Source organism: Spermophilus citellus, assembly GCF_964194105.1.
Source record: "Spermophilus citellus genome assembly, chromosome: 2".
NCBI lineage: Eukaryota > Metazoa > Chordata > Mammalia > Rodentia > Sciuridae > Spermophilus > Spermophilus citellus.
The window spans coordinates 236,905,104-236,932,510 of NC_138183.1; the positions used below are offsets into that span (position 1 = coordinate 236,905,104).

The 27,407-nt window shown below is 36.1% G+C and overlaps 1 protein-coding gene across 10 annotated transcripts in view; it reads right to left on the reverse strand.

The window, feature by feature from the left end:
• Window positions 1-27,407, reverse strand: part of PHF21A (PHD finger protein 21A) — a 198,057-nt gene that overhangs the window by 123,072 nt on the left and 47,578 nt on the right. The window lies entirely within an intron of this gene.

Below are 27,407 nucleotides of genomic sequence, written 5' to 3' on the forward strand. Positions count from 1 at the left end.
AGGTAGAAAAGGGTGGGGAGAAAGAAGGGAATAGAAAAAGGAGAAGAGAAACGAGAAGCATGTTTCTCTTTTGCTTTTCCCACCTGTCACAGCATTCTCCTTGCTTACTGCCAGTATGCTCCCTTGCAAACACAGCTGCAAGTGACAAAGAGCAGCCACTGTCCTACTTAGGGGGTCCCTTCCATGTTCCATACTGTAAGCTGTTCTAAAATGTCAACTGCTTACAAGGAAGGGAATTATATACTCAAAAGAGCCACGAATAGCAAACTTCTGTCTAGATCTAGCGAATTTCCATCAAGACCTATAGGTTCCCTACAAAACAACGTAAGACCGCCCAGCAAACAGTAAAAAGCAACTGAATCAAGAGATTAAGTACTAAAATAAATGTGGCTTGTTTTTATTTTATAGGTTTGTCAGACCTGTGATTAACTCAATCCAAGTCAGACCATATTCTGTCATCTATTTCATGTAGTTCCCACATGTTCAATATGCTGAGGGGACTCTGTTCTTATGCAATTAAAAGGAAATTATCAAGTCTTTCCCCAGAAGGCATTGCCACTAGAGAGAAATGCTTCACATCCAGTTTTAGAAAAAGATAATGACTACTGGGATATATTCCTCCTCCCCCCCACCCTCCACCCTTGCCTTGGCTAGGCCAAAGCCAAGGCAAAGGGAACATACACAGCTCTTTGTACACAGACTAAGATTGCCAGCAGCATTCCAGTGGCCTTGCTCTCGGTAGGAGAAGGCATAGTGACTAATACCGCTGGGTCTTGTTGAAGAAAAGTAGCTGGTTTCCTTTGATCAACTGAGTGGTATGCTGAGCAATGTGATTTCCCTGTTCTGCTGACAGTGAGCATGTTGGGGAGAGCAGGAGAGCTGGCTTCCAAGCAGCCCATGCAGGGAAGCAAATTCCATAGCTGGCGAATCACAAAAAGCAACAAGAAGTAAAAAAGGGCTGGAAGCAGACACCTTAATTCTGCCAGCATGTTACTTGCTGATATAAGGATCTCTGGGAGGAGAATGAAGTAGGTGCTTCTTTAATTCTAATTCATCAATTGCAATACTATACATAACTCTTAAAACACAATGTTCAAGACCACAGTCCAAGCTCCTGAAACTATAATTTACAAGTTTCAATTATAGGACTTCATTCTGATGGGAAAGAGGAAAAAATGGGAGTTAATAAGATTTTTTAAAATTAAAATTGAAAGAGGACCCCATCAGCATATGTGGCTCCTGGCACAATTTGAGGAAAGAAGTCTGTCCGGCACCTGAGTGTCTGCACAGGACTACAGCTGCATACGGGCCTCTTCTACTTGCCAGACAAGCAGCTGCTGGATTAACATGAGCTAATCTGCTTGTATGCCATACAGATTTTCTTCTAGTAAATTGCAAAATTTACCTAAAGATAAATATAGCAGTCTCCTAAATTCCCTACTCCATTTAGCTGCTGCTAAGAAACACTTCTGTTATCTCAAATTTCATCAGCAGATTGTACTCCTTCCTGAGGAACAGCAGCAAAAAGTAGCTTTCTAAAAGCATAGTTAGTCTCTGAGGTGAAATACACCATATTTAAATGACTTCTCCAAAAAGGAGAACTTTCCACCTTTAAAGTTTTAATTTGTGATAAAGTATATGATTTCTTACACTAGATCTAATCACTGCTGCTTTAAAGAGTAAATAGTAAATTGAGCAAATTGCTTTGGCTATCCTAATACTAGAAATGAAATGGATTAGGTCAGCAGGTGGCATGTCATTTCAGTACTGCCTGGGGGCCCAAAATACAGTTAGGTCATTTTTATTTTGGTGACAGCTGGAATGAAAACCAGAGCATTTAACATTACCTCCTGCTTCCATTCTCATAGTCATCTTAGGCACAAAGGAGTTTACACAAAGTCCCTAAGCCTGTATATACAGTGTCTAGGCTACTTCTTAGGCTGCCAGATATACTCAAATTGAAGTACTGGGGACAGGGAACTTGGGAACAGGGTACTCTAACTTAGAAAAACTAAGTTCTTATTAACCTGACATTCTTAAGCGTATCAACATGTACTTCCATTCTTTCTGTGAAAGAAGAGAATGGTCACTATGGTCACTCTCAACTCAAGAAGTGGGGAAACTGTCCAGCCTCTGTTCCCACTAGGGAAAGAAACGGAACAAAGGGTTAGATGAAGCAATGAACTTTAGTCAAGAAAGAAAAGGAAGGTGACAAGGGAGAAAATAAACTGGGAGGAAAATCCTTCTGTCCATAAATTAGGAGCTTCTTGCAATGTTGGAAGATGCCAACAACCCAACAACAACTTTTCTATAAAGCCTCCTTTCCTCTCAAGTGTATTTCAAACTATTAGCGGAATTCCAAAACTAAAGCAACCTCCCAAAAGTTGCCACAATAATACTCAATGGATAATATGTTCTCCATGATAAGAGTCAATGGGCCAGGCATGCCTGTAATCCTGTGGCTTGGGAGGCTGAGACAGGTGGATTTCTAGTTCAAAGTCAGCCTCAGCAAAAGCAAGGCACTAAGCAACTCAGTGAGACCCTGACTCTAAAAAGAATACAAAACAGGGCTGGGGATGTGGCTCAGTAGTTGAGTACCCCTGAGTTAAATCCCTGGAACCACTCCCCCCCCCCCCAAAAAAAAAAAGTCAACGGAATAACCCAACAGTCAACGTTGAAATCATCCCAACCCTGCTTCAGGAGTGGCATGTGACTCAGCCTAGCCAATGAGGGGATTCCAGTTCCCTGGTCACAATGAAAGATGTCTGTCTGGGTCAGAACAGACCTGAAAGTCATGCCCATGTTGTATGCTGGTACTTCCCGGGGAAAAAGTTTCTTCACTGGAACCTATAAAATGACAGGTTACAAACCTAGGGCTGCCAGAGGCAACCTCTGCCAGTACTGGATAACCTGAATGCGAATAAAGGACAAACTATCTTAAAACAGTTTAAGAGCCTAAATTTAAATTCATCCATACCTGAATCCAGCTACATCCCTGAACTTCTTAGTTACATAAGGCAGTAAATTCCTTTTACTTAAACAACTTAGGGTTCACTTTCTATTACTGGAAACCAGAAGAGTCCTCATTAAAAACAAAATAGCCTTGGACCATTCACTCAGCCTCACTGCACTTAGTTTTCTGAATTTTAAGGACAGGGTGGAGGAAGGGAGCCATGTTTGTTTATTTGCAGAATCAAAAACTACTAAACACAGGAGGCATTAGTGTTTTAACTAAATAGAAGGTAGGGAGAGAAGAAATAAGATGGGAGGGGGGGGCTAAATTGCTCTTAGCTGCTAGTTCTGATAGTTCTACTTCTACCAGTTTTCTCATTATTTGACCTGATGGATTCTCTGAAATTTTTACCAAAGCAGTTAATCACCTGGTAAATCTTTTAAGTATTTTCCCTTTTATTTTAAGTTAACAAGGCTTTTCTACCTTCCTGGACATCTCTACACAAGCCATCTTACCATGCTCACCTTGATGGATAAGAAAAGGGATCACAGAATGTTATTTTCAAAAGGTGTGTATGTCCATGTACACACACGTTCTAGGAGATAAGGTAAAGGAATAATGCTAACATGAAAGCAAATCTTTTAGAATTTAATTTCTTGTCCTGATAAATGCTTAGTTTCACAGAACACTAGACACCACATCTTTCATGGACACCAAAATCAAAAACTTATATTGTTATTTTGTAGATCAGGTATGTATATTATAATATTATATACATTTAGGTGTATATAATATTATAATATACATACCTGATCTACAAAATAACAATATAAAACAATTATTAGTAAACAAATGCCTAAAAGTAAAGGTAATACCTTCTAATCCTCTTTTGAATGATACACACATGAAAATAAATAAGCAATAAAAGCACAACTATATTTTGCAAAAGCTAGGAAGAAAAATAATGAAAGTGTATGCTTTCAACCTCAAAGTTTCTAGGCCTAAAAAATCATTCTTAAGAGATTTTACTTCAAGATGCTATCAATACCTTTGACATCAATTAGTTTTTGTTCATTGTATATAAAATTATAACTACATGCTATGACTGATGAAAAGAATACCATGACTCAGCATTTTATAACATTAATCAGTGTTTCATATAAACTGAATAATATTTTAAAGCAAACAAAATATGATGATTTTCTTGGAGTCTCTGATCCACTTAAATATTACTAAAAACTGAATACACTGGTTAAAGTTGCACACTTATAATGATGGAGTCGAAAAAGAATTTCAATAAACTCATTTTTCTTTAAAAAAATTTTCTAAAAGGAAAACCTGAAAACCAGAATATTAATGATAGCAATTCTTGAAAATTATATTACATAAAGTTTCTTCTCTAACAAGATTTAAGTAAATTATTAACTCTGACAAATTAGCATTATACAGATTAGTCCCAGATGATTCAGGAATAATAATGCAATGTCAAATTGGCTTGGAGTTATCAGATTTAGTTTGGGTAATATCAAATAACTTTAACTAAAATTAACTTTCCTATTCCTTCACATCTTTGTACATCTAGGCCTCACTAACAGAGACTTCTGATTCAATTGCTCTAAGATACAGGCCTGGGTAAAGAGCCTCCTTTCTTTCCCAGCAAATTTTAGGGTATAAGCTAGGGTTAAGAAACAATAAGTTATAGGTAGATGTGGCTTTTGGCCTTCAATAAAAAGACTAGATTTATTTTGATAACTGTTCTACAACTGGTGAGAAAATCATTAAAATTCAAACCATGATACTTTCACTAATATGCCAATGGATGGTAAGCTCCTTGAGAAACCCTATCACCTGTGTTCGTCCCTGAAGCTGAGCTGAATGCCTTGGCATAACAGATACTCCATAAACATCTGTGAATTAGTGAATCAAACGCGGAGAGAGCATACTTCAGTTTTAGTAGCTTGAAGCAACACTATATAAATAAGCTCTCTTAACAAATAATGGTCAGGAGTTGATACAATAAAGTAGAAATAGTCATATTCATCAAAAAAAATCATAAAAATTTGATAAATAAACCAAAACATTTTAATTTACCTTCATTTGCTAATTCTTGCCTTTCGTTTACAAAGATCTACAGTTAGAATGCTAAAATATCTTTCTTCTATAAACTGTAGCTATAATGTATCCTATACCATTTCCATTTTTGACTTTTAAATTATGGTCAGAACTTGAGACACTTTGAAGCAATACAAATGTAGAATCTTTCTGGACATTAATAATTTACCCCATTCTATTACAGTTGTCTTATTTAAATACAACTGAGCAAATTTTGTAGTAATTTTTATCAACTCTTTCCAAAGCATTAAACTTGGTTTTCATGGGAACAACTCGGCTTTTCATAAGTCATTGGCTTAGTAATAGCTAATTACATAATGACAATAACAAGAACAAATTGTATAAACAGGTTCAGGAACAAACAGAACACTCTTGATACCCACTCTGCAACTGATGGGAGAAGTTTAATTTCCCTAGACAGCAACCCACTGGCCACAGGCATTCAGAGGGAGCAAGGAGTGACAGGGAAGCCAATGAGTCAGTTGACACTTTCTCTCCAGAGCTTTTACTGTTATACAAATGCTAGGCCATAGGTTTCTTCTACTGACCTTTCCAATACCCTGGAGCAGTCAATTCATCCCTCCATAGTAGGTCATCTGAACTGAGACTCCACAAATTTAGTCTAGATCCATGTTACATCATCACAGAACTATCAGGCATACAGGCAGCAAGGAATCTCTTAATAGAAAACACCCCAACAACTGGCATCCAGATTCCCTAATTCATCGTAAAGTATTTATAAATTAACTATCAGATCTATTCAAAATACAGGAGGTGAGCCTAAAACCAGAAATTTTAAAATGTTCAACAGAGTATTTTACTTAATTTTTGTAGCAATTGCCACCAAAAAATACAGCACTGTTTTGCTAATTGAGAAACAGCCTCCATTCCACCGGTGTTTCAGATGAGGATACTGTTGAAAAGAAACTGCCACCAGGAGGCTCTGCAATGCATTCTGTTTTGAAAGTCTTGGAAATCAAAATATCCTTGCTTCTTTACAGCACATGTGATACTTTTTCAATAACAAGTCTTCCAATGAAAAGTATTTTTCTAAAACAAGATTATAGCTTTCCTACTCTCTAAGGAAACAAGATACATTTTATGTAATTTAATGCCTCAGACTTTTAATTTTATATTGTAAGAAGAAAACAGAATTGTTAAATTTAGGTTAAAATTCTGGCATTTTTGCTTTTATTTAAGCCTTTCCCAAGAGAGCTGATAACTTCTGAAGGGACACCTGACAGATGACTTATGACAGCAAAACAGACTTTGCATTTTCATTGGCTTGAACTGTGTGGTCAGGTACCTATGACAAAGGTAACCCAGATTATTTCTAGCTTAAATATGTGGGTAAAGACAGTGTCAAAGGGAAAACTTACACGTCAGGATCTGAAAACTTTGCTTGTTCTCAAATTAATATGGTCAAGTACCACAGACAAGATTTTAAAGTAAGAACCAGGACTTAAAAACAACAACAACAAAAAACAAAAACAAAAACAAAACTGGTCCTTGTTAACATCTTTGAGAGAGAGAGAGAGAGAGAGAGAGAGAGAGAGAGAGAGAGAGATAGATAGATAGATATCGGAGAAATTTAACAACTTCTGTTAATTTGCAGGAATCTAAGTTTGTTTAAGATAAGCATGTCATTTCCATTGCCCATGAAACATTTTTTCATCCCTATGTTTATTTCACTAATAATGGCTTTCCCAAGTCACTGAATCAGCATTTAATTACAGATATAAAATAAAGATTTCACAGATGTTCCTTTTTAAAACACTGTTCTATAGGAAAACTTTAGCATTAGCTATAGAATCCTTATACTTTTAAGAATCCTGACCCTTTCAGCAAACAAACCATGTGATGCCCTCTTCTCCAGGGTTCACATTCATAAAACAGTTACATTACTTACAAACTCAAACAGTAGGCTAAAAGGCTACTTCAAAAAGCTAATTCAAAAAAAAAAAAAAAAAAAACTAATCAATTGGGTACAGTGGCACATGCCTTTAAACCCAGTGGCTCAGGAGGCAGAGGCAGGAGGATCCAAGTTCAAAGCCAGCCTCAGGAAAAGCAAGGCTGCTCAGCAGCTCAGAGAGATCCTGTCTCTAAATAAAATTCAAAATAGGGTTGGAGATGTGGCTCAGTGTTCCTGAGTTCAATTCTGATACCCCACCCTCCCCCCAAAAAAAGCTTATCAAGGGGCTGGGGGTGGAGGTCAGTGGTAGAGCACTCGCCTAGCTTATGTGTGGCACTGGGTTCAATCCTCAGCACCACATAAAAATAAATAAATAAAATAAAGGTATTGTGTCCAACTACAACTAAAAAAAAAAATTTTAAAGCTAATCAAACAGATTTTATTTGTTTTCAATATAGAAAAAAATCAAGATAGTTAAAGTACTGGGGGGAAAATCCCAAAATGTTAGCAGAAAAAAATAAATAAAAGTATTACTGATGGGCTGGGGATGTGGCTCAAGTGGTAGGGCTCTCGCCTGGCATGCGTGCGGCCCGGGTTCGATCCTCAGCACCACATACCAACAAAGATGCTGTGTCCGCCGAGAACTAAAAAATAAATATTAAAAAAAAATTCTCTCTCTCTCACTCTCTCTCCTCTATCACTCTCTCTTTAAAAAAAAAAAAAAAGTATTACTGACATTAATCTGTTTGGGTTTACATAAAAACCATAACTAAAGGTTTTTTCCCCAAGTTCATATTATGCTTTATTAAAGGAATAGTTTTCACTGGCTCATGTCCAATGGGCTATTAATGCTTATGACTTTTTAATTTCCCGTCTTAGAACTACACAAGCAGTCCGTATCTATACATACTCACCCAACTATCATTTCTGGGTACACATGAGTTTTTTCAGGAAATGGTTTCCTATCAGCCTTTTTCAACCACGATTCTTTATTTGAATTGCAGAACACCAAAACTTACCTCAGTGAGTATTTTCTCAATTATCTAGATATATAGGAATGTCAATTCAATACATATAATGGATGCCAAGAGCATTAGGATTTAAATTTACCAACGAATCCAAGCTGGTTTAGAAACTGCAGAACAGAATGAACTTTCTTGAATTATACATAGGAAAATTTGTACTTTTTATTCTCCATGTTTTGCTTTCTGAATTGAGAAAGAAGAGAAAGGAAAAGAGGAAGAAAGGAAAAAAAAATGGCATCTCCTTAAAAATGTTATTTATAATGTGACTCAGGTTGAAATAAGTAAATTTAACTAAAGCCAACAAGGTAGTGTGTTGCTCTACACCTTGCCTAGCTCACTTAAAAAGTACCTACCAAACTGAGATCTGGTCTCCTGAGAAGGCACAACCCACTAACCTTAGCTTAAACGCACCACAGATTTTCTAGATGAAAGCAGACTCAGAGGAAGAAGGTATAAAAATAAGATGCTTGAGGGACTTTTCCTTTAAAACTCCAATCTTGCATAGCACATTTCCAAGTTAGTCACTAGGTAACTTAACTGCTAAGTAGACTGACAGATACAAAGCACCATCAGGAAAAAAGTCTAATCTGTTTTTTGATGGAAACTGAAAGAGCTCTTTTCCTACTTCACAAAGGTTTTCTGTCAGTTAATTTTCCAACTTGGAGAAGACTCCAGTTCCCTAACATCTCATTTAAAACAAGTTCTTGTAACACGTGAAGGATCTCACTTAAATCTGCAGGAAATAAAAATTGGACAGCCATGGCCTAAACACTGCCCTGCATTCTACAGTATAGCTGTCCTATCACAGGGTTGGGAGGGAGGGGTTGAACTGTTAACAGTGTAAGATGTCAAGTATCATATCCTCACAACTTCCAATCATTTACTTAGGAAAAAAAATGAATGGAAATATCCAACACAGGAAATGTTACAGAGGTTTCCTTTTCATACCTGGTGTAACTATATTATACTATTAGAAAATGAAATCTGAGTGAAACTGAGAAAGATTATTTTGAGGGTCAGTTCAAGTTATACCAAACTTCTAACAGATAACTGCAAAAAAGGGTAGACATGTCTATTTTTTTTTTGTTTTTATTTTGTTTTGTTTTGTTTGTAGCAGGGATTGAACCCAGGGGTACTTAACCACAGCATCACATCACCAAGTCTTTAAAAAAATTTTTTTTAAATTTTGAAACACGGTCTCCCCAAGCTGCTTAGAGCCTTGCTAAGTTGCTGACACTGGCTTTGAACTCGTAATCCTCTTGCCTCAGCCTCCCAAGTCACTAAGATTACAGGAGTGTACCACCAGTAGGCATGTTGTCTTGTAGGACAGACAGACTCTCAGCATCTTAAAAAGCACTAGAGACACAGAAGGTACCCAACACATATTTGTCAAATGAATTGATTGTTAAAGCTTCCATTCAGTTCAAAGTAGGAATTCCATCCAGCACATTAAATAATTCTTCCTTTAATAAAATGGCCCTTAATGGACACAATATTTCTAGAGAACAATTAGGTAGAAACTTTGCAGTGGCCAGAATACTTCTGCATGCTATGTGTACAGAGAAGCTGAAAAGGCCAATGCAGAGAGGGGGAATGAAGCAGTTGCAGAGAAAGACAAAGAGAGGTAGGAGATATAAGAGACCCAGGTTCCAGTTCAAAAACCTGCCCCAGGATCCTGAGATAATCTAATGTGGTTCCATAAATGCTGTTTTGTGCTAAGCTAGTCTGAATTAGATTCAGACTAATTAAGACTCGAGAACAAGTTTTCACAAAGACATGCAAAAGGAATCGACTTAGCCAGGCATAGTGGCAAATGCCTTTGGTCCCAGCATCTCAGGAGGCTGAGGCAGGAGGATCACAAGTTTGAGGCCAGTTTCAGCAACATAGTGAGGCCTTAACAACTTAGTGAGACCCTGTCTCGGGGGGAAAAAAAAAAAAAAGAGAGAGAGCTGGGAATGAAGCTCAGTGGCAAAGTGTCCCTAGGTTCAATTCCCAGTTATCCGCCCACCCAAGGGCATCTACTTACTCCTTATCTAGAAAATAATAAAAATAACGTATAAATATTATGTCCAATGATGTACACTACAAACTACACATAAACTATGCACAAACTAGTTTAAAAATTGAGACTAATCAACATATCTAAAAATAGTGAACTTCTTATTAAATAAATCTTTTATGACTCCTGACCCATGACTGGGTACTATCAACTCACTAAAACCAAATACTCTAAAGAATATTTAAAAATGTGAAGAAATTCTCAAAATATAAGCATTTTTGAAATAATAAGTACAATATCAGTATCAATTTTATTTTTAATATAAATGTCTGGCAAAGAAAAATGAATAAAAGTATCTAAAGCACATAAATAGGACACAGCTAAATTGGATTTTTTTGTCCTTGCTGAATTTTTCCAAATGAATATGACATAATCAGAAAAACAAAATTTAAAGAAATGATGGACTACAATCCTACTACCTATACTCTAGTCTCCTCCTATAGTTCTCAGTAAAAAAGGGGAAAACAAATAAACAAGAACAACATAAAGACACTGATGTCAGCACACATTCTCATAAAAAAACTGCATTGTGCTATATAACAATTTTAGATTTAAAAAATTAACTCACTGGTATTAAACAAAAGAGACCATTTTTGAGTTAGGTTTAGGAAGAAGGTCTTCATTGTACCAAGGTAGAAAAGAAAGGCTTTTCAGCCATGATTTATGAGATACAGATTCAGAAGAACAGAAATTCCAAAAATCAAGTTGCTATGGAATGAAAAGTTGAAAAGTACAAATAGCATAAAGGAAATGGGTCTATTAGGCCCCTGAGACCCACCTTTGTCCTGTCCTGAATCTTCCAGCTTCCCTTCTACTACTCTGCCTCATTTGACAACCTAATGAAATGCTTCTCAGACAGCTAAAATCCATCTACTCTCCTAAAAAAAAAAAAAAAAAATCATATTTTTCTCAGTGTTACTTGAAATTCAAAACAATATGAAGCCACATGGCCTGGATCTGTATGGGGCTCTGGCTCTGTGACTTTGGGCAATTAACTTATCCATAAAATGGGTAAACAGTACCTATTTCCTAGGTTACCATGAGGAATAAATGATTCACACATTTCAAACAGGTAGAGAAATGCCTGGCAAACAGTAAATGCTATATAACTGTAGTTATTGCTAATACTATAATATTTAGAATTAAAGCAATCAACGCAACAGTATAAAGTGCTTTGTTTTCCAACCAAATTGCCTCAGCCCTACCAACCCTAACTCCTTGTAGGTTCTCTGAACATGCCCCACTGCTTCCTATTTATAGTCTTTTGCACATACTATTCTCTCTGCCTGCAAGGTCTTGTCCACTCAGCTACTCCCAACTTATCCTTCCCCACAGTTCAGTTATCAGCTCCTCTGTGAACACTTCCCTGATACCGCCCCACCAAGACAATCTCCTTTCTCAGAGTACCATGCAATCAGACTTCAAATTTCTTGTAACACACTTACTGCAAGTGAAATAATTCAAGGAGTAGTCATTTATTCGACAAACATTTACTGGCAAAATCCCTGACTTGATGAGTTTACATTTCTGGGTTTTGAGCATGATGCTAGAAGGTATCAGTCTAACGGTGGAAGAGGCATAAAATCCAATGGGCTAAAGTCATGAGTAGTAATGTTGTTAATATTATTATTGCCCAGATTATATGTTCCACCAAGAAAAGAAAAGCAACTCACTACAAAGGTTATTTTTCCCCCCCTCTTATAAACTCCTAAATAATGTCTTAACCAAATCTTGTAGTGGCCATGAAGCTTATCCTGAGAAAAATGGAAAGGGAGAACTAAGGAGGCCCAAGCCAGCAGAGGCCCTAACAAAGAGAGGTGGGAGGCCACAGGCTTAGTTAACAGGTAAACTGCCTCAGGAGTCCCGGTCATCCAAGACCAAGTATCCTATCTAATAATAACTCAGACTTTCATTTTTCCTATTTAGTTTTTTCATTAATGTATAAATACAGCTGCAAAAAATACCACAAGGTTCATAATAAAACAGCAGAACCTTGGACCAACCCTCCCCAAACCTCTAATTCTCTTCCTTTCAAGAAATCACTTTCAACTCTTATCTTATTTAGGTGTTTACCTTTTAAACATTTTAAATCACTTTCTTTTTTTTAATTTTTTTTTTAAAGAGAGAGTGAGAGAGGAGAGAGAGAGAGAGAATTTTTAATATTTATTTTTTAGTTCTCGGCGGACACAACATCTTTGTTGGTATGTGGTGCTGAGGATAGAACTCAGGCCGCACGCATGCCAGGCGACGCTTGAGCCACATCCCCAGCCCCTTAAATCACTTTCAATTCTTGTCTTCTTTAGGTGTTTACCTTTTAAATAATTTTAAAATACACTGTGATTTCTTGATTCTTTTTTTTTTTTAATCATTACTTGCTAAATTCCTATAATGGATAAATGAAATCTAGTTCTACTGTCCCTCCTCTCATCTCCAACTCCTATTAGTCTTATCACAATTTTTAGTTAAACCCCAAAAGTTTATTAGAATTATATAAATAACATTAATGGTGAGACAACTATAATTACACTTATCTTCTTGTATATTTTGCTATTCCCAGGCTAAAAATTGCTTTGCTTTGTCATTTTCTTGGCTTTCTATATTCCTATCATTAATTTTTCCCCATATCTTCAAAGAAGCTATAAAGAATCTCTTAATAACAGTCAAAACACATCAGATGACCTGTTAGTCCCCACCACCCTCTTGACTATCTATATCTTTCCTGTAGTCTTCAGTTTTCTTTTCCAACCTGAACTAGCTATTTTCTAAACTTTTTATACAACAGTCATTTGAGGTGTTCCCTTATCAAACAGGAGATTTTCTTCATCTCTTTCGTACTGGATTCTCTGTTTCCTGGATCCTTGTCTTCATCTTTATTGGTTCACTTTGTTGTTTTGATGGAGAATATCCAAAGAACACCCTTTAGTGTGAACACCCTTTTGAGGGTATGGGAGGTAAGTTTTGCATGGGAGGTAAGTTAATACTTGGGAGGTAAGTTTTGTGACCATACTGTCTAATAACATTTCCACTCAACCCCAGACTTAATCAACAAATGGACTGATAATAGAATATCACATTGGAAATCACTATTTTTCAGAATTTTAAAAAAATATATATTTATTTGTGATATATTTATTTTTGTTTGTTTGGGTTTTTCTTCTTGTTGTATTTTGAGATAAGACTTCCACTGTGTTATCCAGGCTAGTCACAAACTATAAGCACAAGTGATCCTCCCACCTCAGCTTCCCAAGTAGCTGGGACTACAGACATGCGCCATTGGACCTGGATCTGTTTTCTAGAATTTTTAAAGCCATCATTACAATAACCTCTAGCTTTCTCTGTTACTAAAAAATATGGATGCCATCTGATTTCCAATTCCCATTTGCAACTGTATTTTTCTCTGAGGAAACTTTTCAGATCTTTTATTTCTGTTTTTATGGAGTTTTACAATGATGTGCCTTGGTATGACAACAATGTACCATAGTATTAGGTACACAGTGGATTCCATTGATTTGGAATATATGGCCTCCCTTATGGGAAATTTCCCTGCATTGTTATTAGATGATTTTCTCTCCTCTATTTTCTGTTTTCTTGTCTCAGAACTATTATTACTCTAGGCACAAATGTGTGTTAATCCTACTAAAATTTTTCATTCTTCTATTGTCCATCCCTTTGTCTCTTTCATTTATTTATTCAAAGATGATTTCAATTTTCTTTTTCAGTCTTTTCTAAACCAAGAATTATTTCCCTCTAATTATTCCTTTACTCCTAGTGTCCTGTTCTGTTGCATATACACAATACCTTCTCTTGCTGATCTGAGGACCTAAACTTGTTATTTTGAGCTGTGTCTTCCAATTCTCTATGTCTGTAATGACTTTCATAAAAATGGTGATTCTTGACTATGTTCATATTTAAGAATGAAGTGTTAAGAATGTGCCAGTGGGGAATATAAGATGGTATAACCATTTTGAAAATATTTTGGCAGTTTCTTAGAAAGTTAGAAATATACCTACCATTACAACCCAAATACACTGCTACACTGACCTAAGAGGAATGAAAGCTTATCTCCATACAAAGACTTATGTATGAATGTTCACAGTAGTTTTATTTTTAATAGCTAAAACCTGGAACTAATCCAAAGAATTTATACTATGTTAAGTTCATTTTTAAAATTCTACTCTACAGTGACAAACTACTCTACAGTGACAAAAAATATACCTGTGTTTGCCTAGGTACAGGGTTAGGGGAAGAAAAGAAGGATCACCAAGGAATAAAAGAAAACTTTCAGAGGTGATGAATATGTTCATTATTTTGATGGTGGTGATGACATGACGTCACACCACCCAAACAGACTCTTCCTGGGTTCAATCCCAGCAGCACACACAAACACACAAAAAAATTCTTTGATAGAGTTTATATTAATTATGCCTAAATTAATGTATAAGAGAAAAAGGAAACAGAGACCAAAAAAAGCCCAAAATAAAAGTGGCTAAAAAAATTATATATATATATGAATGAAGTGCTAAAAATGAATTGAAAACTGTGTATAGGGACTCTCTCATTACTCAGCATGTACCCTACTTTCAAGTGTAGCACTCACTTGGCCTAGACTGTGCTTACTACCTCTGAGACGGGTGCCTCTCCAGTTAAAAAGTTCTCTACCATGAGACTGGCAAACTTTCTATGAACAACCAGACAGTATTTACTATAAGGCTGTACTTTTAAGGTTTTGTTGAGACTACTTAACTTGCCATTGTAGCTCAAGAAAGCAGTCATCGAGGATACATAAATGAAGGAGTATGGCTATATTCCAATAATTTCATTTATAAAAACAGGCAGTTGGCCAGATTTGGACCAAGTACAGGCTGCAGTTTACCGATCATTGCTCTAGAGAATCATAGCAGTCTTTCCATCTTTGGAGAACTAAATAATTTCTCTTCAGAAGGATACTGTGAAATAATAGCTAAAAAGAGTTTGCTTTTTACCTAAAGAAGATAATTTAATGCAATTCCTATTAAAATCCCAATGACATTCTTCATAGAAATAGAAAAAGCATTCATGAAATTTATTTGGAAAAATAAGAGATCCAAAACAGCTAAAGCAATCCTTAGCAAGAAAAGTGAAGCAGGAGGCATCACAATACCAGACCTTAAACTATACTACAGAGCTGTAATAACAAAAATGGCATGGTACTGGCATCCAAATAGACTTATAGACCAATGATACAGAATAGAGGACACAGAGACAAAACCACACAAATCTGGTTATCTCATACTAGAAAAGGGTGCCAAAAACACTCACTGGAGAAAAGATAGCCTATTCAACAAATGGTGCTAACAAAACTGGAAATCCATATGTAGCAAAATGAAATTAAACCTCTCACACCCTGCACAAAAATCAACTCAAAATGGATCAATGACTCAGGCACTAGAAAAGAGACCCTGCACCTAATAGAAGAAAAATCTTCACCACACTGACCTAGGATGTGACTTCCTTAACAAGACTCCTAAAGTGCAAGAAGTAAAATCAAGAATCAATAAATGGAATGGATTTAAATTAAAACGCCTCTTCTCAGCAAAGGAAACAATTAATAACATGAAGAGAAAGCCAACATATTGGTAGAAAATCTTTTCCACATGCACCTCTGATAAGGCATTAATCTCCAGGATATATAAAGAACTCAAAAATCTGAACACCAAAAAAAGCCACAAATAACCAAAATCAATAAATGAGCCAACAAACTGAACAGACCACTTTTCAGAAAATGATATACAATCAGTTAACAAATATATGAAAAAGTGTTCAACATCTCTAGCAATTAGATAAATGCAAATCAAAACTACTCTTAAGATTTCATCTCACTATTGTCAGAATGGCAATCATCAAGAATACAGGCAACAATAAATGTTGGTGAGGATGTGGTGAAAAAGGTACACTCATACATTGCTGGTGGAACTGCAAACTGGTGCAGCCAATATGGAAAGCAGTATGGAGATTCCTCAGAAAACTGGGAATGGAACCACCATTTCACATGGCTGTCCCACTCTTTGGTTTACACCCAAAGGACTTAAAATCAGCATACTACAGTAAACACATCAATGTTTATAGCAGCTCAATTCACAATAGCTAAACTATGGAACCAACCTAGATGTTCCTCAATAGAGAAATGGATAAAGGAAATGTGGTATATATACTCAATGGAATATTACTCAGCTTTAAAGAAGAGAGAAATTATGGCATTTCCCAGTAAATAGTTGGAGTTGGAGAATATCATGCTAAGTGAAACAAGCCAATCCCATAAAACCAAAGGCCAAATGTTTTTTCTAATATGCCAATGCTAATTCAAAATAAGGCAGGAGACACTAGGGAAGAATAGCGTTACCTTAGATTAGGTAGAGGGAAGTGATGTGAGGGGAAAGGGAGGGGATGTGGAGATAGAAAAGATAGTAGAATGAAATAGACATTATTACTTTATGTATATATGTGACTACATGACCACTATGATTCTGCAACATGTACACTCAGAAAGATAAGAAATTATATCCCATCTATGTATGATATATCAAAGTGCATAAAAGTATTCTACTATCATATGTAACTAATTAAAAAACAATTTAAATCCCTAAAAAAAGAAGATAATTAAGCAAGCAAATATTAGAGGAATTAAGTTATGAACATGGATACTAGAAATGTAAAAAGAATTGTACATAATTTTATCACCTTTTAGCAGCCAATGAGGCTTAGGGATAGTACTTCCTTTGGGGGCGAGACAATGGAACCCAGGGTGTCCAGCATGTAAGGCAAGTGATCTATCACAGAGCTACACCCCCAGCCCTTTTTATTTTTTATTCTGAAACAGGCTCTTGCTAAACTGGCAGACTGGCCTCAAACTTTCAGCCTTCCTCATAGTTGGGATTACCAGCAGGCACCACCACACCAAGAAGGGCAGAACTTCTGATAATCACAAACGCTTTCATCAGATGAGCTCACATCATAGGACTAACAGAATAGAGTAAGAAAAGTGTTGATAAGTTTTCATGGCACAATTTGTAAATGCCTTCCCACTGTTACCTACCTTTCCCTGCCTTGACTTTAGTTGGGGTTTTAGGTGTGAATAATAGTCTGGAAGATTTTATTTTACCCAATTTTTTGTATTTTTTTTTGTTTTAATTTTTTCATTCCATGAAAAAAGTGAATTGCTGAATAATGTATGTTTTTATTGTTTTATTGGTTGGTATGAGAACTGAAATGACATATGCTTTTCAAAACAGTAAACCTATTATCTTATTATCTGATTTTTAATTAATAGCAATCATAGATTAACTCAAAATCTTACTGTGAACTTGGCTCAAATTCAGGACAAACTTCTACACTTGAATAAATGAGATCACACACTCAGAAAAACAAATTTCAAGTTTCTAACACACTCCCCAATTTCACTAATTCTTTTCCTTCAGGCACTATAACTTCTCAGTATAAGTTCGTCTGTGCTTCTTGGCTCCATTGGTCAAGTACTTTTACCTTCTTTTTTTTTCCCAATAGCTACATCTGATGAAAAAAGCACTAGATAAAACCAGGCTAGTAATTATCATTTGCTGCTCATAAGGAGAATTAAGTTCAGAACTCTGATATCTATCTTTAATGTCCTCCTTGGTCAAAATGATATCATTTGTTATGGCGGGGGAGGGGGAGGTGTTCTTTCAAAAGGGGGTGGAGGGGGGAGTGGGAGAAAAGGTAACAAATTAGGGAGCTGAAATTTTGGAAGCCTCATTTTTCAGAGCAAAGGAATATTGGGTACTTAACTGACAGAAATTAATAATCACTCTGTCACTTTCAAAGAGCTAGTCTGAAAAAGGTGAGCCAAACCTTGCTGATTCACACACTCACTTCCTAAACATGGAGTGTATCAACTTTGGGGAACATGTCTTCTGAAAAGATGATTTCACAGGACAGCCTCTCATCTAACCAGCCACCAAGAGAAGAGCCTGGTTAAGGAGCAAACTATTTCTTCCCACCTGGTTTTTCACCCTAATCTTCCAGGAAAAGGAAATGAAGGGATTTGTGATTTGGCCTATCATTTATAATACCCAACATTTTTAAAAAACCGAAAATAAAAAATATGATGAGTTTGATAAACTACGGATTTTCTAAAGAACACAGATATGAAGATATTATTAATCAAAATCATGTTTCAAAGGCATGGAATACTAATGATGATAATGATAGTTTATAGACAATTTCAAAATATTCAAAAAAATTTAAAGTAATTTGTAATTCACATTTGAAATAAGTTATCTTATTTTTTGTAATATATTTCCTTCTAATGCTATATTGTTTTGAGGAATAGTAAAATTATTTTTGCTTTCCTTATCCTAAAAGCAGATCATCAGGCGAGATATAGAAAGGGAGACTTCTAAAATAATCCACAAAGCCAGTAACACTAATGATATAACTAGCACTAATGATATAATTTATAGTATTTCAGCATGCACGCATCTTCAGCTATATACTATATTTAATTTACATGAGTAGAGAAAAAGGTGTTCCAAAGACAGACACACAGACGATTATAGTTTTGATATGAGGTCTCCCACCCGCTACCCCCAGCTCCTGGTTCTGTGCATGTCTAGTAGTGAAATGACTGGACTGTGAGAGCTATGACCTAATCAGTCCATTCTGGTTTGAATGGACTGAGTGGTAACTGTAGGCAGGTGGAACATGGCTGGAGGAATCAGAGGTGCAGGGAGCAGGGGGGTTTGGAAGGGTTCATCTTCTCTGTGATCTCTTTCCCTCATATTTCCTGACCCTACCACCATGGGAGCAGCTTCTTCCCCAGTGTCCTTCCCTCACCTTGGGCCTAGAGGAATGTATCAGCTGTCTATGGACTGAGTCCTCTAAAACTGTGAGCCCCAAATAAACCTTTCCTCTTATAAGTTGTTCCTTTCAGGTATTTTGGTCATGGTGACAAAAAAGCTAAAACACTGCTTTTTCAACATCCATTATCCAATATCCCTTTTGCTTCCTTACTAGCAAAAAATAATTCTGTTTGGCTATCTAACCTCCAAATGCTTGAGAGGCAAATCTCCAGCTTCAGTACATTAAGTCCTGCCAAGAAAAGGTAACAAATTAGGGAGCTGAAGATTTGGAGGTCTCTTTTTTTCAGAGCAAAGGAATGTTGGGTACTTAACTGACAGAACTGTGGTCAAAGTGATGCAAAGTCTGTTGAAAGAATTCTAATTGAAGTTTTCCTTGCTCTAAGGAAGAAACATTTAAGAGTGATTCTTTTTTTTTGGGGGGGGGGGGTTGCCCCAAAATGTTGGTACTGACTTGAGCTTCAGAGGCCATCCCGTGATGAGAAAAACTGCTTGCTGACAAACTGAGAAGAAACATGACCAGAGAGAGCATTGGTCCTGATGGTGTTATTGACCTGCTGAACTGAGCAATTCTAACAGCTTCTTATTACAGGAATTAGTTAAGTCCGCCTATTGTTCCAAGCACTTTTGGTTGGGCTTTCTATTACATACAACTAAAAGCACCTGAACTGATACAATTATAATGTCCACACTGCAGATAAGGAAAACAGCTCAGAGAACATCAGTAGACACAAATCCTGTTAGTGAATGGCACAGCCAGGACTAGAACCTGCTGCTTTTTTTTTTTTTTTTAACGAATGTGAAGCTGCACTGTGTGTGAAGCACTAGGTATGCACACTGTATAAAGGTCAAGAGAACACAGTTCACAGGGGCTCACAATCTAGACAGGGAGAGTGACATACAAACAGTTACAGATAAGGGCTACAGAAGAGTCACAGAACAAGAAACTATCAGTTCACTAAAGAGAAAGCATGATATAAGGGTGTGTAAATCCAGGAGATGACAAACATTTTTTCCTTCGTTAGACTTAAAAATTTCAAAAAACAATTTCCTATGAATCTTTAATTATTTTAAAAATAAAATTTTAAACTTCTAAAGAAATAGATATAATCTGATAAACATAATGTTAAACAAAATACACCAGACAGAGAAGAGAACACACTATTTGATTTCATACACAGGCAAACTTAGTCTGTGCTAAGTCACAACCCTTGTTTCCTGGTAGAGGAAGTAGTGAAATGAAGGTAGCACAAAGGAGTATCTGTGGTAATGTTAATATTCTGATTACTGATATGGGTACCAATTACACAGGTGTTTCGATTTGTAAAAATATATTCGAGTCATATGTGCATATATACAAATACATATTGAGATGTGTAATCTTCTGCACTTATATTATACTTTAATAGTTTAAAAGATTAACATACAGTCCTTGTAAAAATAAATTTAAATAATAAAAAGAGAAGGTCAAAAGTACCAAGTTTCCCTTGGTCACTATCTTGAATTCCATTTCTTAGAAGTAGTCATTGTGAATGGTTTGTGTAAATCATTTTAGATAGCTAGACCTTTCCACCTACATTTTCAAGTATAAATGACCATGAATGCATAAACACAAAAATGATTTTTAGTATTTTGTATTTTAAATAAATATAGAATTAAACTGTACATATTTTACAATTTGCCTTTTTGCTTACCATTATTTTTCCATTTAGTTAAGCACACATATTTTTAACAGATACATACTATTCCATAAAATGCATAGATAGCTAACACTTATGTACCCCTTGTTAATGCACCCTGATTTATTCATAGCTATTTCCAAATTTTCTTGTGTAGCTATTACTATTAACATACTGTCCTGTAAATGAAAGGTAGAAGGTGTTCCTTGGTTACATTAAATAGGTAGAAAAACACCCAGGTTGAAGAAACAGTAAAGTACAACCAAGAACCACAAATATTGGACAAGACTAGAGGACAAAGTGTTCATGGGTTTATTGCAGAGGGTGTTGTGAGGTAAGTCATGTAGCAATGCAGAAGAGATTGTTCTAGATGTTCTAGATCAAGTTTCCAGACTTGCTTACTATAGTTTATACAACTTTCATTTAAGCAGAACTCAGTACCAAAAAAAATCTGATGCACTCTAATAAAGTACATGTTCACTAACTGCTAAAAAGCATTATGTAAACATCCCATAAGTAAGGAAACCCATATATTAACTCATTTAATAACTGGCATCTGTCAACAAGTCTGTTACAGAGAAAAGGATCACATAATGGTGCCCCTCCTCCTACCCACTCCAATGTTCAAATCACCTATTTCTATCTATGCATAAGGCCCCCCAAAGGCCCATGTTAAAGGGCTTGGTCCCCAGGATGGCACTTTTGGGAGGTGCTATGGACCTTTAGGTCATTTTGGAGATGTGCCCTCAAACAGGACTATGGAACCCCAGTGTCATTCTCTCTCTCTTCTCATTTTCTCTCTGCCTCTTGGCTCATAATGTGAGTGGCTTGCTCTCTCATGTGCTGCTGCTATGATATTCCGCCCTCATCAGAAGCCCAAGCCAATGGGGGCCACCTGCTCTTGGACTCAAACTTCTCTAAAACTGTGAGCTGAATAAATCTTTCCTTTTACAAACTTAATTGCCTTTAGTATTTCACTATAGTAACACCAAGCTAATACATCTAGTATGCTTAAATTATGCATCAGAAACATAACTAGTTATGGCAGTGACAGAAACTTCTCTCCCAAAGACTTCAGAATCTATTTTGCTAAATAAGTTCAAATATAAAATTGAGAGTGGTTCCACGAATGGCAAATATTCATTAAATCCAGAAAAGCATTTCATCTACTACTGGGTAAAAGCAATCTGTAAGGAATAAAGATTAAAAAATAAAGAAAGAATAAAGATTTTAAACAGGTCAGAGAAGCAAACATGCAGGAAAAGATCAAAGGCTACAAAAGGAGGTGTCTCTTTCTCTCCCCGTCCCCCACCACTAAAAAATAGGAAGGAAAAAAAGGGTGAAAGAAAAACAAAATCTAAATCAAAAAGGCAATTCTATATGAAATATTTATTCCGTGGAAACTGGCAAATTCTCTGAAAAATGTCTCCAAGTGAGCATCAAGTACACATTAACCTCGTAAGTCCCAAGTTTTCAATTTGTGAGTATTTCAACAAAGCTGACACAGGCACATTAAAATAGATTGGAAATCATAGTCTATAGCCTATATATAATATGATAATTATAATAATTATCATATTATAACATAATTATATTCTTATTATATAATTACATTGAATATTATATACTATATTTAAATGTTTATGTGTTCCACATGTGGGACAATGGGACAAAATGTGTTAAACCATCTTCCAAATTTGTGAAGTGCTTTCTCCCCACAATGGGTATCTGCTGAGGAAAACTAGGTACTTACATAATCTACTACTCTGAAAGAGCCTTCTCTGGAGGTAGTTGGAAATACGTGGTAGAAGGCTTTGTTGAGGTGGTGATTTTTTGGTTGGTTTTGAGACAGAGTCTTGCTGTATTTCTCAGGCTAGGCTCCAACTTGCAATCCTCTAGCATCAGCCTTCCAAATTGTTGGGATTATAAGCACATGCCTCCTCTGCCAACATGTTGTTTATTTTTAATGTAGTACAAGTTTTCTTATACTCAAGTATGGAAGATGAATTATTGTTTCCAATTTTCTTGCTTTAAAATTAGATATATCCATACCCTTTATCAGTACCTTTACAAGAGAAGGTTTGGCCACATGACTTTGGTTAATGAGATGTTAAAGATCTAATGCCAGCAGAGTCTTAAAGTATTTTTTGGTAATTTGGCCTACGTCTTGTGCTCTGGTGATAAACCAAGGGATGAGGAGGCCCCAGGTAGCTGTTGTCCCTTCAAGTTAGACCTCAGAATGACACGTTTAGGGTAGATATATCCAAACCTGCAGCTTGGAAGCAAGCTTAGTCAACCCACAAACCACAGCAGAGGTGTCCAGCCAACTCCAGTATAGATTAACACCACCCGCAAAGACCTAATATGAAAATAAACACTTAACTGCTATAAGCTACTCGATAAAACTGGTTTGTCATGTAGAATTGTTATGGTGATAGCTGACCAGTACACCCAATAATCTCACACCTAGGAATTTATCTTAAGTCAATCAGAGAAACACAGATTTTCACAGCAATACTTATAATAGCAAACAAAACAAAACAAAAACCTGAAAATGACCTATCATCAAATAATAGAAAAATCATTTTTAAAATTATGAATATAATAACCAGGCAATTAAATACTTGAAACTATTAAAAATCATGTTCTAAAAGAACATTTTAAAATGTAAGAAGATATTCATAACAGATTAAGTTTTTAAAAAATAAAAACAAGATGCACTGTTTTTAAAATAAAAAAGAATTATCTGAGCCGGGGATGGTGGTGGACGCCTGAAATCCCAGCAGCTTGGGAAGCTGAGGCAGGAGATCACGAGAACAAAGCGAGGCACTAAGCAACTCAGTGAGACCCTGTCTCTAAATAAAATACAAAAAAGGGCTGGGATGTGGTTCAGTGGTTGAGTACCCCTGAGTTCAATCCCTGGTACTCCCTCCCACAAAATAAGAATTATTTTGGAGAAAAAGATCAGTTAAATTCATTTAAGAAATACAAATATTTCTGTGCTAAATACTATTATTTGTTAAATAGTATACTAAATATAAAAGGAAAAAATGTACAACAAACATGTTCTTCATATTCTAGAAACTAACACTCAATAAGGAAGACAAACACTAGGATGTGAGCAAGTCCCTGGGTGTTATCCCTAGCACCACAAATAAGCAAAACAAAACAAACAAAAATACCAAAGTAATCTTATAGATGGATATATAATTACAAACTGTGATGTGCTATAGTATTAGAAACTGCTAATTATCCCTAGTAATTATTTCCCATTTCTTACTCAAAAACAGTCCCTGAATTTTATCTGGCCATGATGACCAACAATAACCCACATTTCCCAACCTTCCTTGCTCCTAGCTGAAGCCACGTGACTAAGCTCAGTTCAATGGGACCTAACTGGAAGTGGTACATGTAACTTCCATACTTAATTGCCGTTTGTTGTCTTCCCCCTTCTCACCAGATGGAGTTGCTATTTTGGACTATGATGTGGAAGCTTCTTGCTGAGAATGGCAGAGCAACAGAATAGGAGGAGCCTGGGTTCCCTGCAATGTGGAACCACTCTCCCAGCCAGAGTCCTCCCACAGAGCTTTCAGGTGTGAGAGAGGAAATTATAATGCATATAAAGTTATATGCACACTTTTACTTATTTTATCAGGAGCCACGTTTACTTGAGGTTTTCAGTGATTCACAGCTGAACTTAATCTTAAAGGGCATAACTATGACGGAAAATGGAAAGGTTCAAAGAGAGATTATGACAGAATAGTTGATTTTGACTGAAATGAGGGGTTTCAGGGATGGCTCCTCAGAGGAAGCTGTGATGTGAAACCTGCCAGGTGAACGGAAGTAGGGTATCAAACCATTCAAAACCAGGGGAAACCAAGAATACAACTTCGATGACTTAACCCTGAATATCCACAGGGCCAAAGAACAAACTCTGTGATGTTAAGATCGCCTCTTGGGTTGGGTTGGAGGTGTAGCTCAATTGTTGAGCACTTGCCTAGCTTTCAAGAGACCCTGGGTTTGATCCCAGGCAATGCAATTAAAATAAACAATAACAACAACAAAATAAAACCACCAGTGCTTCTTCAAGGAATTAGAATTAAAGCAAGAATTAAAGCAACTAAGAGTTTTGGATCCAATATCAGAATCAATCTATTCTTAAAAGAAAAGGACCAAAATGCCTATAAAAAATAGGGGACCAGGCACAGTGGCCCACTCCTAAAATCTCAGCAGCTAAGGAGGCTGAAACAGGAGGATCGCGAGTTCAAAGCCAACCTCAGCAACAGCAAGGCACTAAGCAACTCAATGAGACCCTGTCTCTAAATAAAATACAAAATAGGGCTCTGGATGTCACTCAGTGGTTAAGTGCCCCCGAGTTCAATCCCCAGTACTAAAAAAAAAGTGGGGGGGGGGTAGATAGGGAAATGCAGAATAAGAACAGACCCTGTTAAGGAAATTAACAGTTGCTTCCACAATTCAGCATTACTACTATTGAACTCTCTGAGTAGAGTGGTTCACATATTATTAGGAGAATGTCATGAAATTTTTAGATGCTAACTATCTCTGGCACAGAGAAGAGGTTAATATTAAAATTTCTTTAAAATAATATTTGTTTATTTCTGATTCTAAAGTGGAAATATATTTACTGTGGAGAATTTAGGAAATATGCAAAGGAGTATACAGAAAAAAATAAACCACCTGTAAAATCATCACCTTTTGCCAGGCGTGGTGTTACACGCCTGTAATCACAGCAGCTTGGGAGGCTGAGACAAGAGGATCTCGAGTTCAAAGCCAGCCTCAGTAAAAGTGAGGCACTAAGCAACTCAGCAAGAGACCCTGTCTCTAAAAAGAATACAAAATAGGGCTGGGGATGTGACTCAGTGGTCAAGTACCCAAGTTTAATCTCCAGGTTTCCCCCCCAAAAAAAACCCAAATCATCACCTTTCAACATTTTACACTGACACTGTTTCGCTACACACTCTAATTCCCACACACATATGCACAAACACAAAAATGGGATTATAATGCATATAAAGTTATATGCACACTTTCACTTATTTTATCAGGAGCATATTTCATTGCCACTAAAGTAGTTTTTTTTTAAGTAGTGTTTTTAAAGCCATAAATTTAATGGATATATAATTCACCTAGCCAATAAAGTCTGGGTATTTTCTGAGTTGTAACTGTCAACCACCAATTACAGCCCTGTAGATTAATAAACTGACTTCAAAATCTGAGAATTTTTATTTAGAAATCTCAAGTTACAGTTTGAAAGAACTAGAACCTAATAACTAATAGTTCAGTGAAATACATGGAGTTTCAGCCATGAAGAATGTTCATTAAAGACCATCCTTTCCCAAATGAAGTACATCATTACATAATTAGACTTAAGGAAGAAAGTATCAAAGATCAAGGTCACAATAAAGAATAAGAACTAGTAAGTGTCTACTGTAAGAAAACAAAATAAAGCAAATAAGAGAAAATATGCATTTATTACTTGTATAATTATGTTTTCAAATGAATACAGAAAAACACAGATGAAAAAAATGGAAGCAAATAGGACATAGAGTTAATAGTTATTAATTCTGGAATATGACATTATTTTTCATACTACAAAGCTTTAATTTTTCTCACAACCAAAAATTAATGCTAAATTAAATATTAGTCATGTGAGTAAGGTAATTCAGATTTTAGAAAAATCAGTATGTTTGCCAGAGGCTAAGTGGATCTTTTGAGAAGGAGAAACAAAAAGCTAAGCATAAAGCATTAGGAATCTGTCCTAAAATGAAACTATTTTAAACTACAGCTTAATTAGCAATAGCAATGTTTCATGTTGGAAATAAGCCCAAGGAAGGATCAGCTTTTAAACTTTATAGTTGTGCTTCCTTCAAATACTATCCTACCTAAAAGTGATATTTTCCTATTCCATCAAGAAGACTGTTTTAACAGTTAAGCAAATACTATAAAAACTGCAAGACTGCATTTTGTTTCTGATTCCAGTTTTCTTTATCTTGTATACCTCAGGTTTTCCTGACATTAGACATTTTTAAGTCCAGTTCCTAGAATCCAAACTTAGTTCAGCCAACAAGCAGAATTTGCCACCTGATGAACTATCTTACTGAACAGAGATGGTTGCAATTTTCTACTAAATGAGGTCCCTAGCAGGAAAAAATTTTTAAAATAGAAATTATATAATAAACCAAATCTTTACATTAGTTCTCACAATCAAAAATTTCAAACAAATGCAATGTTTTCTTTAATTGCTCCATTTTCCCTAAATGTAAGCTTGGGTTGGCCTAACTGCAACAGCATCCCCCAACCCCCTATTCCACTCATCAGTTCTCACCTTTTTTCTCTGCTGGAACACGTGAATTTTTCAGCAAAAGTGACTCACTCATTGGCATCTTGTCAAACTAACCCTGAAACTACAAGGAGTCTCAGCGCTACCAGTATTCTAAAGCTAGAACACTTTCACTAACACACATCATTTTGACTTGAGAGAACAGAATCACATTCAGAGCCAAATATATATTAACAAACTCTGTATTTTTCCTTACAAATTGTTTTCCCCAATCCCATTTCCTCCTGATTTTACTTTGGCATTTCCCTTATCTAAAACACCTATAGTCTGCAGGAAACACAAGATGGGGAAGCATAAGATTAAAAGGGAGGAGTAAAAAACAGTTGTTCACACCACCTGGAAGAAGACTTAACTCATGCTAACTCATCTTTTCCACACAGTCCTCTCAAAGTTTATTTCCCCCTCAGTTAAATGAAAAAAAAAAATTCAGACACAA